The sequence below is a fragment of the Leucopleurus acutus genome (assembly GCF_964270905.1).
Source record: "Leucopleurus acutus genome assembly, chromosome: 9".
In the NCBI taxonomy this organism is placed as follows: Eukaryota; Metazoa; Chordata; class Mammalia; order Artiodactyla; family Delphinidae; genus Leucopleurus; species Leucopleurus acutus.
In genome coordinates this window covers 17,441,222-17,456,963 of record NC_139144.1, presented here as the reverse complement: position 1 = coordinate 17,456,963, position 15,742 = coordinate 17,441,222, and positions in this window count along the sequence as shown.

Genomic DNA, 15,742 nt, shown 5'->3' with positions numbered 1-15,742 from the left:
ACGGTGCCGTGCTCTAGAGGTAAAGGTATAGACATATAACGATCTGTGGTGCAGTGCTGTAGTGGTGCAGGTATAGATATGTACCGATGTATGATGCAATGCTGTACTCGTACAGCTATAGAAAGGCAACGGTACATGGTGGAGAGCTATAGTGGTATAGTCATAGACATTTTGATGCAGGAATAGACCTGTGATGATGCAGGGAGCAGTGCTGTCGTGGTACAGGTATAGACATGTAATGATGTACCGTGCACTGCTGTAGCGATTCAGGTATAGACATGTAATGATATATGGTGCGGTGCTGTAGTGGTACAGGTATAGACATGTAATGATGTATGGTGTAGTGCTGTAGTGATGCAAGTATAGACATATAATGATATATGGTGCAGTGCTGTAGTGGTACAGGTACACATGTAACAATGTATGGTGCAGTACTGTAGTGGTACAGCTATAGACATATAATGATATCCAGTGCTGTGCTATAGTGATGCAAGTATAGACCTGTAATTATATATGGTGAAGTGCTGTAGACAAGTAAGTATAGACAGGTAATGATGTACACTGCAGTGCTGTAGTGATGCAGTTATAGACATGTAGTGATGTACTTTGCAGTGTTGTAGTGGTACAGGTATAAACATGTAATGATGTACAGTGCAGTAGTCGTGCAGGTATAGACATGTAGTGATGTACAATGCAGTGTTGTAGTCATACAGGTATAGACATGTAATGATTTATGGTGGAGTGCTGTAGTGCTGCAGGTATAGATGTGTAATAATGTATGTCGCAGTGCTGTAGTGATGCAGGTATAGACGTGCAGTGTTGTACGGTGCAGTGCTGTACTGGTACAGGTATACACATGTAATAATGTCAGCGTAATGCTGTTTGGGTGCAGGTATAAGCATATAGTGATACACGGTGCACTGCTGTGGTGATGCAGGTTTAGATTGTAATGATATACAGTGCAGGCTGTAGTGATGTAGGTATAGACATGTAATGATGTACTGTACAGTGCTATACTGGTACAGGTATAGACATACAGTGGTATACGGTGAAGTGCTATTAGTGGTACAGTTATAGACATGTTGATGCATGTATAGACATGTAATGAGCCATGGTGCAGTGCTGTAGTGGTACAGGTATGGACATGTAATAACGTACAGTGCAGTGCTGTTTTGGTGGGGGAATAAACATGTAGTGATGTATGTTGCACTGCTGTGGTGATGCAGCTATAGACATGTAATGATATACGGTGCAGTGCTGTCGTGATGCAGGTATAGACGTGTAACAATGTACAGTGAAGTGCTATAGTGATTCAGGTATAGGTATGTAATGATGTACGGTGCAGTGCTGTAATGATACAGCTAAGGCATGTTGATGCAGGTATAGACATGTATTGATGTAGGCTGCAGTGCTGTAGTGGTGCACGTAGGGGCATGTAACGATGCATGTTGCATTGCTGTAGTGGAACAGGTATAGATATGTACTGATGTACGGTCCAGTTCTGTAGTGATGCAGGTGTAGACACGTAATGATGTACAGTGCAGTGCTGCAGTGGTGGAGGTATAGATATATAGTGACGTATGGTGCAGTGCTGTAGTGGTGCAGCTATAGACATGTAATGCTGTAAGGTGCAGTGCTGTAGTGGTGCAGGTATAGTCATGTAATAATGTACGGTGCAGTGCTGTAGTGGTGCAGCTATAGACATGTAATGCTGTAAGTTGCAGTGCTGTAGTGGTGCAGGTATAGACATGTAGTGATGTACAGTGCAGTTCTCTGGTGGTGCAGGTATAGATATGTAGTGACATACGGTGCAGTCCTGTAGTCCTACAGGTATAGACAAGTTGATGCAGCTGTAGACATGTAATGATGTACAGTCCAGTGCTGTAGTGATGCAGGTATAGACATGTAATGGTGTACGGTGCAGTGCTGTACTGCAAGAGATATAGACATAATGTACAGTGCAGTGCTGTAGTCGTGCAGGTATAGACACATAACGATTTATCGTGTAGTGCTGTAGTGCTGCAGGTATAGACATGCAGGGTTGTATGGTGTACTTCTGCAGTGCAGAAGGTATAGATATGTAATGATGTATGTTGCAGTGCTATAGTGATTCAGGTATAGACATATAATGATATCCGGTGCTGTGCTGCAGTGATGCAAGTATAGACCTGTGTTGATGTACGGTGCAGTGCTGTAGTGAGGCAAGTATAGACATGTAATTATGTGCGGTGCAGTGCTGTAGTGATACAGGTATAGACATGTAATGATGTATGGTGCAGTGTTATACTGGTACAGGTATAGAGAGGCGATGATATAACGGTGGAGTGCTATAGTGGTACAGTTATAGACATGTTGAAGCACGTATAGACATTTAATGATGTATGGTGCCGTGCTGTACTGGTACAGGTATAGACATATAATGATGTATGGTGCCATGCTGTACTGGTACAGGTATAGACATATAATGATGTATGGTGCAGTGCAGTACTAGTAGAGGTATAGACATGCAGTGATATCCGGTGGACTGCTACAGTGGTACAGGTATAGACATATTGATGCAGGTATAGACATGTAATGATGTACGGTGCAGTGCTGTAGTGCTACCGGTAGAGACATGTAATGATGTACTGTGCAGTACCATAGAGGTACAGGTGTAGACATGTTGATTCAGGTGTAGACATGTAATGATGTACAGTGCAGGTTGGTAGTGGTGCAGTTATAGACATGTAATGATGTGTGGTGCAATGCTGTAATGGTGCAGGTATAGACCGAATGATGGACGCTGCAGTGCTCTAGTGGAATAGGTATAGACATATTGATGCAGGTACAGATATGTAATGATGTACACTGCAGTGCTGTGGTGGTACAGGTATAGACATGTTAATGCAGATATAGACATGTATTGATGTACGGTCCAGTGCTGTAGTGATGCAGGTATAGACATGTAATGATGTATGGTGCAGTGCTCTAGAGGTAGAGGTATAGGCATATAATGATGTACGATGCAGTGGTGTAGTGGTGCAGATATAGATATGTAGTGATGTACGGTATAGACTTGTAGTGATGTACGGTGTAGTGCTGTAGTGGTGCAGGTATAGGCATGTAATGATGTACCGTGCAGTGCTGTAGTGATTCAGGTATAGACATGTATTGATGTATGGTGCAGTGCTGTAGTGATGCTGGTATAGACATATAATGATGTCTGGTGCTGTGCTGCAGTGATGCAAGTATAGACCTTTAATGATGTATGGTGCAGTGCTGTAGTGGTGCAGGTATAGACATGTAATGGTGTAGGATACAGTGATGTAGTGGGCACGTATAGACATGTAATAATGTACGGTACAGTGCTGTATTGGTGCAGGTATAGATATGTAGTGATGTATGGTGCAGTGCTGTAGTGGTGCATGTATAGACATGTATTGCTGTAAGGTGCAGTGCTGAAGTGATGCAGGTATAGTCATGGATTCATGTACGGTGCAGTGCTGTATTTGTGCAGGTATAGACATGTAGTGATGTAAGGTGCATTGCTATGGTGGTGCAGGTATAGATATGTAGTGATGTACAGTGCAGTGCTGTGGTGGTACAGGTATAGACAAGTTGATGCAGCTATAGACATGTAATGATGTACATTCCAGTGCTGTAGTGATGCAGGTATAGACATGTAATGATGTACGGTGCAGTGTTGTAGTGCTACCAGTATAGACATGTAATGATGTACCGTGCAGTACCATAGAAGTATAGGTATAGAGGTGTAATGACACACGGTGCAGTGCTGTAGTGGTAAAAGGGTAGACCTGTTGATGCAGGTATACGCATGTCATGATATACAGTGCAGTGCTGTAGTGGTACAGGTGTAGACATGTCATGATGTATGGTGCAGTGCTGTAGTGATGCAGGTATAGGCATATAATGATATATGGTGCAGTGCTGTAGTGGTACAGGTACACATGTAATGATGTAAGGTGCAGTGCTGTAGTGGTACAGATATAGACGTGTAATGATAAACTGTAGTGCTTTAGTGATGCAGGTATAGACATAGTGATATACCGTGCTGTGCTGTAGTGGTGCAGTTATAGATATAATGATGTATGGTGCAGTGCTTTAGTGGTACAGATATAGACATGTCATGATGTACGGTGCAGTGCTATAGTGTTGCAGGTATAGGCATGTAATCGTGTAGGGTGTAGTGCTGCAGTGATGTGGGTATAGACATGCAGTGATGTACGGTGCAGTGCTGTAGTGTTACAGGTATAGATATATAATGATGTACGGTGCAGTGTGGAACTGGTAAAGGTATAGACATGCAGTGATATACAGTGGAGTGCTATAATGGTACAGGTATTGACATATTTTTGCAGGTATAGACACGTAATGATGTGTGGTGCAGTAGTGTAGTGGTAAAAGTACAGACGTGTTGTTGCAGGTATAGACATGTAGTGATGTACGGTGCAGTGCTGTGGTCATGGAGGTATAGATATGTAGTGATGTACGGTGCAGTGCTGTTGTGGTGCAGGTATAGAAATGTAAAAATGTAAGGTACAGTGCTATATTCCTGCAGATATAGATATGTGGTGTACAGTGCAGTGCTGTTGTGGTGCAGGTATAGAAATGTAATAATGTAAGGTACAGTGCTATATTCGTGCAGGTATAGATATGTGGTGTACAGTGCAGTGCTGTGGAGGTGCAGGTATAGACATATCATGATGTACAGTGCAGTGCTGTAGTGATGCAGGTATAGACATGTAATGATGTATGTTGCAGTGTAGTGGTACAGGAATAGACATGTTGTTGCAGGTATAGACATGTAATTATGTGTGGTGCAGTGCTGTTGTGATACAGGTGTAAACATGTAATGATGCACTGTGCAGTGCTGTACTGTTAGAGGTATAGACATGCAATGATGCATGGTGGAGTGCTATAGTGGTACAGGTACAGACATATCGATGCAAGTATAGATATGTAATGATATATGGTACTTTGCTTTAGTAGTATAGGTATAGACGTGTAATGATATACGGTGCAATGCTGTATTGGTAAAAGTATAGACATGTTGATGCAAGTATAGATATTTAATGATGTCCGGTGCAGTGCTGTAGTCGTACAGGTATAGACATGTAATGATGTATGGTGCAGTGCTGTAGTGATGTAGATATAGATATGCAGTGATGTACAGTGCAGTGCTGTAGTGATGTAGATGTAGATATGCAGTGATGTACAGTGCAGTGCTGTAGTGATGCAGGTATAGACATGTATCGGTGTCTGGTGTAGTGATGTAGTGATGCAGGTATAGGCATGTAATGATGTACAGTGCAGTGCTGTAGTGATGTAGGTATAGACATGTAATGATGTATGGCGCAGTGCTGTAGTGATGTAGGTATAGACATGCAGTGATGTATGGTGCAGTGCTATAGTGATGCAGGTACAGACGTGTATTGGTGTCTGGTGCAGTGATATAGTGATGCAGGTATAGACATGTAATGATGTATGGTGCAGTGCTGTAGTGATGTAGGTATAGACATGCAGTGATGTATGGTGCAGTGCTGTACTGATGCAGGTGTAGACATGTATTGGTGTCTGGTGCAATGATGTAGTGATGCAGGTATAGGTATGTAATGATGTACTGTGCAGTGCTGTAGTGATGCACTGCAGGGTAGTGGTGATTTCGACTGAAGCTGCACCTGTCAGCAGTCCCACCGCTGGCCAGTGCACCACCACTTCAGCATCCCCAGAGCTAACTGTGATTATCTCCCCGCCCTCCAGCCCTTCTCACCTGCGTGGGGCTGCTGCCTAGGGCAGTTAGCAGCCTCTCATCTGTAGGTATTGCCCTTGCTTCCTCTTTGCCTCTGCAGTCTCCCCCATTCTTCCTTTTGTTTTTCTCTTTAGAGCATCTTTGTCACTACTTCCCCATGTTAAATTTCCTCTGTGAAATACTTTATGGGGGTTTCTCTTTACCTGATTTGTTTGTGTCTGAGAGACACTCCGATTAATTATAGTTTCTTGAGGTCAGGGACTGTCTTATTCATCTTTTCTTTTAACCCTACTGCCTAATACACTACATAGAACACGATACTATTGCACGTGTGAGGGTGTAGATTGTGGAAAATTCTTGGGGAGTTTGTTTTTGATTTTTTTTTGTAAATGCGTTTATGCAGGTTATTTAAATGTATTAAAAATGTATTCACTTTAACACCTCCTCCTAAGCGAGACTCCTCCCCACTCTTAATCTGTATGGTTCGGATGGGACCGACTCCCCTCTCCAGTGGCTCCAAGTGGGTGCCTGTGAACCAGTTTGGGCAAGTCACACTCAATATAAAGAATTTTCTGGAACTGTTGGAATAGAGGCTCCCTTTCCTCTGAGGTGTGCCTCAGACGGACTCTAACTGCATTTCTGGGAAAAACCTTCACTCAATTCTCCTGAGGCTGATTTGTCTTTTCCACTCAGAAACTTCACCATTTGTTACCAGGAAAAAAAAAGTTTCCATTATTTTTGTGGCCACAGAGAAAAATTATATTCATAAAATCCGAGCTGTGGCTACTGCCAGTGACCAGCTGCTGAGGTTATTAAAGTCATTTTTCTATATTAGATGAATATAAGACACCGTGGGCACTTTGGGAGGAAAACAACAATGCAATATGTTTCCAGGATCTTGAAGGAGTATCCTGTGCATTAAGGGTGCAGCTTTGAAAACAGGGTCATCTAAAAGTTATGTGGCAGGAAGTCAAAGATATTTCAGCCAGGCCTGAATTATTATTACCCCAGGCATTACCCCAGGCAGAGGGGTAGAGAAGAAAGCAAGCTAAGACCGAGCAGCTTGGTTCCTTTGTGGGCGTTCCGTACTGTGCATCAAACAAAATGGTGCCTCTTGGAAACGGCCAGTTTCATGAATACTTTTTAGATGACCATGAGGTTGAATCATTGCCCTGCTGTCCGGCGCTGCTTCTCGATCTGGTTAGCAAGATGAGAGGACTAGAGAGGGACAGCCCTTATCGAATTTGTATCAGCTTCCTTTGGGAGCACTTGAATAATAAAAAAATAAAAAATAATATATTGAGATGCTACTGTGTTTAAAATCTTTTGTTAGGAACCGAAGCACAGAATATGTTTCATTCTTCATTTTATTCCTATTACAGGATGGCATGTCGCTGGAGACTAAAGGGAAAAAAGAGTATTAAAAGGGGGAGATTGCTTATCACTTCTGACTCTGACACTTCCCGACTTGGGCAAGTCATTCTTACCCCTTTGGTTCTCAGCCACCTTTTTGTAAAATGAGGGTAAAAGCACTTCTCTCATGGGATTATTATAGTGATTACATGAGATACTGTATGTGCCTGGAAGACGGAGGTGAATGTGGAGGGCACATCCTAATTATGCATTGAGGGGCCAGCCTTGAATAAAGGATCCTCTGAAGTCTGACAGAACACACCCAGCTCTCTTTGGTACCGTTGTCTTCTTCAGGGCACTTCTCCATTCACAGTGGACAGTCACACGTGTATCACATAGTTTTTGCTTGCAGAGTTCCCATCCCACTGGAGCATCTAGATACTTTAATAACTATATGCCAAAGAAAGGTACAAGATGCTACATGAGCACAGAAAGAGGAGAAGCAAGTTCTGACTTATTCTGGACCTAGAAAAGCCAGAGGTTCTGGAAAATGGCAATTTTAAGGAAAGTGAACCCTTGAATATAACTGCTGTATCATCAGAGTATTACTGCTCACGAGGTGCTGCTCTCCTCATTATGCTCTATAGAAGTACTGGACTTCCCAGTTATTTTCCTCCGTTTCTCCACGTTCTCCATCCTTCTTTCCTGCACCTCCTCTACCTCCTGCTTCTCTTTTAACCTCCCTACAGCACAGAGAGGTCCGTGCCTGGTTCTTTCGACTCTCTCAAAACCACAGTGGGGATGGTGCTACCCTTGGCCACTTGAACAGAGAGGGAGAGACTGAACGAGATCATCCCAGGATCAGGTTCTGCAGGGGCCACCATGTCTACCTTCAGTTGCTAGATCTGGGCTGAGCAGACTGCAGCTGCTGCAGAGTTAACTCTGCTGTTATCCCACTAGTCAGTGGATTTGACCCAGGCACTCAGCTAGGCACTGGGGATAGACACAGACTTAATGACACTCCTTGCTATCTAGGAATTAATAGTCTAATGGGAATCGAATGAAAAAATAATTTCAAGAGTTCAGAAGTCTCTGGAGAAGTGCAGGTTGCTATGGAAGCACTTAACAGGGAAGCCAGTCTTAGCTGGAAAGGCAGAGAAGGCAACTCTGGGGAAATGATGTTGAAGCTGAAGGACGTGTAGGAAATAGCTAGGAGGCATCCGGGGAGTATCCCCCCATTTCCTGCTTGCCATCACTTCCTCCCCAGTATTACTCATGGAGGACAGTGGCCCCCACTCTGGCTGACACTATTGAAAACTGAGAACCAATATGTGAAAATGTAGCTAAAAGCACTGGCTCAAATACTGGTGGCTTGCCCATGTTCATGGGAAAAGTCCTCCAGGGACCCATGGGTTCACTCAGGCTCCCCAGTCTGTTTCTCTGGATTGCGCCAGGGAAGTGAATTGTGGGTGCCACCACCTCCAGGAAGTCAGCCTTGTCTCCTCAGGCTGCATGACGGTTTCATTTTCTGATAGAGCACTGGCCTCACCAGAGTCCCAGCATCCCAGGCACACTTCTCCCACTTGCAACCCAGAGTCTTGACTAAGGCAGTCATGTTACTGAAGGTTCATATAGGTGAGAGTTCATATTTGGAACCTAAATTTTTACATAACCAATGATTCAGTGGAAGCCAAAAAGAAGCTTTAAAAAGCTACCTATGGTAAAATGAACTTCCAATTAGCGTAACATCATCTACAAATATTTTACTAAGCTCTTGAGTACCTCTTGCTTTTTGGAATCAGAAGTTTATGTTCTTGAGTTCTTTCACATCGTTTAAATAGACAATTCCTGCTATGCTCTAGTGAATACATTTTGGGGGGGAAGCCTGGCACCAAAGAATCAGAGAGAAAGCGTGATAAGTAATATCTGGAGAAATGATAAAGACATGTGGCATTTTGGAAAGAGATCCCCCATGGGACTGGGCTCAGGCAGCAGGCCTGGTGTTTATCAGAAGTGCAGACAGTGTTCCCCTGGGGTGGGGCAGGGCAGCGTGCTTCCAGTGCGGACACAGAGTCCATTTACAGAATTATGCTGCTGTATTCGCTTGCTAGGGCTGTCATAACGGAATACCACGGACGGAATGGCTTAAACCAGAGAAAATATTTTCTCCCAATTCTAGAGGCCGGAATTCTAAGATCAAGGCGTCAGCAAGTTTGGCTCTTCTGAGGCCTCTCCCCTTGGCTTGCAGATGGCCACCTTCTCACTGTGTCCTCTCGTAGTCTTTCCTCTGTCTGGACATATCTGTGTCCAAATTTCCTCTTCTGATTTTACCTTAATTACCTCTTTAAGGGCCCTCTCTCCAGTACAGTCATATTCTGGGGATTAGGACTTCGATGTGCAAACTTTAGGGGGAAACAATTTGGTCCATAATACATATGGAAACATACTTATTTTCTTTTTAGAAAAATAAAAGAAATATTGGCCACTCTGTAAGAAGGAGCATTATTAGAAGCCGAAGAATATACATTAAACTGGCAAAAAGTAAAAGGAAGCTGCAAAACGGTCAGAAGGGAGAGACAAGTGGATCTTGAGGGGGAGGATGGGAGTAAGGACCCTATAGTGACACTGAATTAATAAGCCAGCCAAAGGCATGGGTATTTAGACACACGACAGATGGGCATGGGATCTGAGTATAAAAATAACGAGCGTGACAGAAACTGATTACATTTGCTGTTTCTAGAGGGATTTAGATATGCTTAGAGTGGAAAGGGGCTTTATAGACCAGCTCCTCTAACAGGCAGCCTGGAGGTCAGCCTGCAGCAGCCCTGGCTTGAACCTCTCCACCAGGGCGGGACCCCACAGGGAAGGTCACAGGCATGTGTTCTTACATCGCAGGCATTGGAACGTTCTCTTTGGTTGAGTTTACACTGCTCTGGCTGTAACTTTCATGGATTAGCCTTGGCAGTTGGACTTCTGAAGGAACACAAATGTGTCTTCTCCTACCCTTTGCACGTGACATCCTTGCAAATCTTGCAGGTCAGCACACCCCTCAACTTTCATGTCTTTAGGATATGAAAGACGTGAAAAGCCATGTACTATCCAATTCCTTCACTTGTTCCTAAAATGGTGTGATTTCAAATTCTGTCACTCTTCCAGCTACTCCCCCCTACTTTGTCAAGATCTCTGTTAAAAAATGTCCTAAACAGAATGCTCTAACATGGAGAACAGAGAATGCTGCTTTCCGTGAATAGGACAAATAGGCTGTGAAAATGTCACATTAGATTTTTTTTTTTTTAGCAGTCGCCAATGGTCCGTATCTGTGGGCAAGCAGCAAGCAGGCTAATGGTTACTGAGCACTTGCTGTATTAGTTAGCTACTGCTGCGTAACAAATTATCCCCAAGTTTAGCAACTTAAAACAACAGACACTTATTATCTCACACAGTTTCTGAGGATCAGGAATCCAGGAGTGGCTCAAATGGCTGGTTCCAGCTCAGGGTCTTTCACGGGTTTGCAGTCACATTGTTGGCTGGGGTGGCAGACTCTGAAGATCTCACTGGCGCTGGAAAATCACTTCCAGGCTCCCTCACATGCTGCTGGCAGGGGAGCTTTGGTCCTTACGAAGTGTGCCTCTCCATTCACAACCTGGCTTCCCCAGAGCAAGTGATGTCAAACCAGTATCTTTTATGACCTAAGCTTGGAAGTGAGGTAACATCAACTCTGCCGTGCTCTGTTGGACACAGACCAACCCTGGCAGAGGTGGGGATCACGGGGGCTGTCCTGGAGGCTGACATTTCTGAAGCATTTGCTCCATACTAGTTATTCTTCCTGTGCTTGTACTAGCTGATGCTTTCCATGCATTGCCCCACTTAATGCTCTCAACACCCTCCAAAGCTGATGCTGTTATCATCACCCCCATTTTACATCTGTGGCATCTGAGGCTTAGAAAGGTTAAGTAATTTACTCAGATTGTTTCTAAGCAGCAGACCCGGCATTAAAACCTATGTCTAACCTCAGAGCAGAACGCTCCTGTTCTTAACTTGCGGTCTCTTTTATTTGGATGACTAACCAGGTCTCCCCTGACCCATCCTGGGACAAATAACTTTTCTGAGCATAACTGAAGAATTTTGCATTTCACCTCTATTAAAATTGGCATACTTCTTTGTTTTTGTTTTAGATTTTTGCAGTCTACATCATGGTGGCATACTTCTTAAATATTACGAGGCAGCTTTCATTCTTCTGTCATTTGTGAATTCCTTTCACCATACTTGCACCACCTACAAATCCTCCTCTTTGCACACAGAACATGATTGAAAACAATCTTGAAGAAATCAGAATGCACAGATGTATCTATAAAAGAGGATACATGTCAGGATTAGAACAAAAGCCTGGTGACAAAATGTACATAGTTTTTGAAGTAAAATTAGCAAAGAGATTGAAGGTTAAATTTGTACTCCATAGCCAAATGTTTTAAAAAAATTTTTATCGGAGTAGAGTTGATTTACAATGTTGTGTTAGTTTCAGGTGTACAGCAAAGTGATTCAGTTATACATATATTCATTCTTTATCAAATTCTTTTCCCACATAAGTTATTTCACAGAGTTCCCTGTGCTATAAAGTAGGTCCTTGTTGGTTACCTGTTTTATATATACTAGTGAGTATCTGTTAATCCCAAACTCCTAATTTATCACTCCCCCCAATGTTTCCTCTTTGGTAACCATACATTTGTTTTAGAAATATGTTTTGTCTGTTTTGTAAATAAGTTCATTTGTATCATTTTTTAAAAAATTAGATTCCACATGAGTGATATCTTATTTGTCTTTATGTGACTGACTTCATTTAGTATGATAATCTCTAGGTCCATCCATGTTGCTACAAATGGCATTATTCTGTTCTTTTGGGTTTTTTTTTGCGGTACGCGGGCCTCTCACCACCGTGGCCTCTCCCGTTGCGGAGCACAGGCTCCGGACGCGCAGGCTCAGCGGCCATGGCTCACGGGCCCAGCCGTTCCGCGGCATGTGGGATCCTCCCAGACCGGGGCACGAACTCGTGTCCCCTGCATCGGCAGGCGGACTCTCAACCACTGTGCCACCAGGGAAGCCCTATTTTGTTCATTTTTATGGCTGAGTAGTATTCCATTGTGTGTGTGTGTGTGTCTATAATATATATCACATCTTCTTTATCCATTCATCTGTCGACGAACATTTAAGTTATCCATCTCCTGGCTATTGTAAATAGTGCTGCAATGAACACTGGAGGTGCGTGTATCTTTTCAAATTATGGTTTTCTCTGGATATATGCCCAGGAGTGGGATTGCTGAATCATATGGTAGCTCTATTTTTAGTTTTTTAAGGAGCATACTGTTTTCCACAGTGGCTGCACCAATTTACATTCCCACCAACAGTGTAGGAGGGTTCCGTTTTCTCCATAGCCATATTGGTCCATATGGCTGTGAATATGGAACTCAACACAGCTGAGGTCACCTAGTCTGTCCTGTGACATTTATATAAATTGTCTTAAGGCCTTTATCCATTTCCTTTGGGAGGACCAGTCTTCTGCAGCATTTCTGCACATTCCAGGGTTTTTGTATTCTTGCTGTCACTCGAAGGTCTGAACTCCTCTTCCCAGTCAAGTCCGGCTCTTGCCTCTGGCCACTGTTCATTTCTGCTCTTCAGGATCCTGGATGTAGAACACAGGTCCTCTGTGCTCCCTAAAAACTATTCACAGGTGACACTGTTGATGTACCAGACTTTACTGAACATTTCAGGGAGATGGAAGGATTTGGCATCAATGGCTCCTAAAATTGAATATTAAACTTTCCTTTGCTTAAAAGTCCTTTGATAATCCAGGCTGCTTGGTTGCCTTGTTCCCTAAAACCTTCCCCTCTCAACTGCCCTCACGTCAGAAAGCAGAGCAATTCAGTTGTTCATTCCTGACAGAGCTCTAGGCTAATGTCATTATCTAACAAGTCAGTAAGTCACTCTGCTTTGCAGCGAGGAATCGGAAGAGGTTTTGAAGTTTTAGTGTTTCCTCTCTCACTCTTGAGCCTCCATCTCTATCGTCCCCCAAGTCTTTATACGTGAAAGTGAGCAGAATATTTTTTTAAGTGGTATGACTTACACAGTTTCCCTTAGAAGGCAGAATCTTGTGTCAGTTTTGGCTTTCAGTAACGTTATTTTCATCCTCTGTTACATGTGGGATTGAACCAGTAGTGCTGTGAGTTATAGAGAAGGTGACATAATTCTTAGGTCACCAGGCACAGTCCTGTTGGCTGAGAATAGCTTCTAATATTGCCCCTTGCATTTTCAAAATGCCCTGGCTGGGAATCACAGATTATCTGACTATAGTCTCTAGTCCAAGAGAGGTTGACAGAATTTTGAAAATATATCATTGATGGGCCAACATTGAAGCAAAAGGGAAGACTGAGGCTATTTGGAATAATTGGGACAAAAAGCTGGATTCATTTTGGAAAAAAATATTTTAGTTTTAATTCATTTGAATTCAGTGACCTGTGGTGATCTGACCTGTTCAGGCATTTGTAGTGTCTGGGGTTAAGGATCGTACCAATGTGTCTTTTTTTTTAATTTTATTATAGTATAGTTGATTTACAATGTTGTGTTAATTTCTGCTCTATAGCAAAGTGATTCAGTTATACATATGTGTTCTTTTTCATACTCCTTTCCATTATGGTTTATCACAGCATATTGAATATAGTTCCCTGTGCTATGCAGTAGGACCTTGTTGTTTATCCATTCTCTGTATAATAGTTTGCATCTGCTAATCCCAAACTCCCAATCATTCCCTTCCCCCACCCCTTCGCAGTCACAAGTCTGTTCTCTATGTCTATGAGTCTGTCTCTGTTTCGTAGATAAGTTCCTTTGTGTTGTATTTTAGATTCCACATGTAAGTGATATCATATAGTAAGATATAGAAAGACAGACATATAGAAAGACAGTGTCTTTCACTGTCCAACTTACTTCATTTAGTATGACAATCTCTAGGTCCATCCATGTTGCTGCAGTTGGCATTATTTCATTCTTTTTTATGGCTGAGTAGTATTCCATTGTACATATGTACCACATCTTCTTTATCCATCCATCTGTCGATGGCTTCCATGTGTTGGCTATTGTAACTAGTGCTGCAGTGGACATTGCAGGGCATGTATCTTTTCAAATTATGGTTTTCTCCAGATGTATGCCTAGGAGTGGGATTGCTGGATCACACGGCAATTCCGTTTTTAGTTTTTTAAGGAACCTCCATACTGTTTTCCATACTGGCTGCACCAATTTACATTCCCAGCAACTGTGCACGAGGGTTCCCTTTTCTCCACATCCTCTCCAGCATTTGCTATTTGTAGACATTTTAATGGTAGCTATTCTGACTGGTGTGAAGTGATACCTCATTGTAGTTTTGATTTGCATTTCTCTAACGATTAATGACGTTGAACATCTTTTCATGTGCGGATTGGCCATCCATAGGTCTTCTTTGGAGAAATGTCTATTTAGGTCTTCTGCCCATTTGTCGATAGGGTTGTTTGTTGTTTTGTTATTGAGTTGTATGAGCTCTTTGAATAGCCAGTGTGTCTGGTTTTTGACACATTGAATTTGAATAGAAAGGTTCATTTTTAGAAAGCCACAGCATGAAAGGGGGACTGTAGAAAGTGGCTGCACCCATGGAACCATTAAGTTTCAAGAAAGGTAAATCACAGGAGCTCCCCAAGCTAGCCAGGCTCTCTCCACTCTCTCCCTGCTGTAATATTCCCAGTACTCCTTCCTGAGGAAAGAACCCCACACCCAGAGGAAGAATGAGGTGTTGCTCAGCCTCTCAAGGGACATTCATGAGTGTCCCTTCTGGAGCGTACCTTTGGAGATTCTAAGAGATTTATTTCCTTTGAGGGGCAATTCATTTGAGGGGATAAGACATGTATATAGGATAATGTGTCACATAAATAGCTTTGTTATGTTTGGGCCACAGTAATGGGAGGTTGGTATGAAAATTGCTTTAGGTCGGGGAGGGCAAGGTACGTTGGGGAAGAAGACATGGAAATGATAAAACATGAAGCTGGACTTGGAAGGCTGGATGGGCTACAAATTGGAGAGGAGTTGCAAGAGGGAAAGTTGAAGACCTGGGAAAATTGTATCAGAGATTTCAAACATTGTGAATAGCAGAATATCTGGGAACTTGATTGGATCAGTCCGGAAGGAACATTAATGTAGAAGCTGGGTGTAGAATAAATCAGAGAAATGTGGATACTGGAGGCAGGAAAACTGGGGAGAAATTGCTTATAACCCAGGCAGATGCCAGATAATAAGAATCTGGGATCAAGACAGTGGCAGTGGGACTTCCCCGGTGGCGCAGTGCTTAAGAATCCGCCTGCCAATGCGGGGGACACAGGTTCGAGCCCTGGTCCAGGAAGATCCCACATGCCGTGGAGCAACTAAGCCTACGTGCCACAACTGCTGAGCCCGCGCGCCACACCTACTGAAGGCCGCGCGCCTAGAGCCCGTGCTCTACAACAAGAGAAGCCACCACAATGAGAAGCCCACATACCGCAATGAAGAGTAGCCTCTGCTCGCCACAACTAGAGAAAGCCTGCGCACAGCAAAGACCCAATGCAGCCAAAAATAAATAAAATAATTTTT